The sequence below is a fragment of the Chiloscyllium plagiosum genome, unplaced genomic scaffold, assembly GCF_004010195.1.
Source record: "Chiloscyllium plagiosum isolate BGI_BamShark_2017 unplaced genomic scaffold, ASM401019v2 scaf_83561, whole genome shotgun sequence".
Lineage (NCBI taxonomy): Eukaryota > Metazoa > Chordata > Chondrichthyes > Orectolobiformes > Hemiscylliidae > Chiloscyllium > Chiloscyllium plagiosum.
The window spans coordinates 1-1,127 of record NW_025129791.1 but is presented as its reverse complement, the minus strand read 5'-3'; the positions used below and the strand labels follow the sequence as shown (position 1 = coordinate 1,127).

Here is a 1,127-nt window from a genome sequence, read left to right as displayed (position 1 = left end):
TGCTCTGATCATTGTGAGCAGAGTGTCACAGTGGGAGTGCGCTTGCCCCACACCCAGAGGTCAGATAATACTCTTGGAACCATACTGTGCTATTTATCATTTCACCAATACCAAGGAGAAATATCTGTGGTGTGCATAATTTACACAATACACTTATTCATAAGATCAGAGAGATTTTCGGACATCTGACGAGGTGGCTGAGAGGTTAAGGCGATGGACTGCTAATCCATTGTGCTTTGCACGCGTGGGTTAGAATCCAACTCTCGTCGCTGTTACCGATGGTTTTCAAAGTTGCTATTTTTGGATGATCACAGCTGTCTTACTGAAATTGGAACTCCAATAGTGTGTTTATATGCATCGATGCTATTATAAAGTCTCAAAGAATAATTTGAGCCTATTGCCTAAACTGCACTGGAATGTAGATTGAATTAGAATAATTAAAAGGAACGCCATTTTCTTTTCCAAGTCAAGTTGCCGTGAACTTTTATTGTCTGAAAGAGATCCAAGAAAACCAAATAAGGAGAGATGCGAAGTGCATGTTTATGCATGGGATTCTTAAAAAGTGTTTTCTCAGATGAAATCTGTAGCAGGTTGGGTAGAAGTGATTCACCTTGGTGAAACGAGCACAGAGACACAGCACAAAACAATGGAGATATTTCAAAAGGGGCAGGGGCTGGGTGTAGGAGTACCGATAACTGGCTGTAAATTCATAGTAGAGAATTACCAATGTGGGTGCCGTGCATGGGCACAGACAGACTTACACATTGGTCTTATCCTTTCCCCTTGCTCTAGCCATTGGTGAAGGCTGGACATAAGACACGTATAAACACAAGATGTGGGAAACATGCTCCCTCTCGGTATACATACACTTGATGCATCACATTGAACTATGAAAAACTGGAGAAGTCAGCAAGCTAACTGCAGGGACTGAATCTAAACCGTGGATCAATAACCGCAGATTAATGCAGCATAAACATGAAATGATTGCAAGAGTCTTTAAACACATGTCATTACCAGACGTTTCGTTCTCATTCCCGTGTGGCTGAATGAAGCAGCAGTGAATCCCATTGTTACCCACAGACTGAAGCACGCCTATACACTTCCCCAAGAGTGACACAGGCCTCTGG

At 42.5% G+C, this 1,127-nt stretch overlaps 1 non-coding gene across 1 annotated transcript; it reads left to right on the top strand.

The window, feature by feature from the left end:
- The first annotated feature begins 187 nt into the window (after window positions 1–187).
- Window positions 188–269, top strand: trnas-gcu. The gene has a single exon. It is a non-coding gene; the product is annotated as a tRNA-Ser (tRNA).
- The last annotated feature ends 858 nt before the right edge of the window (window positions 270–1,127 follow it).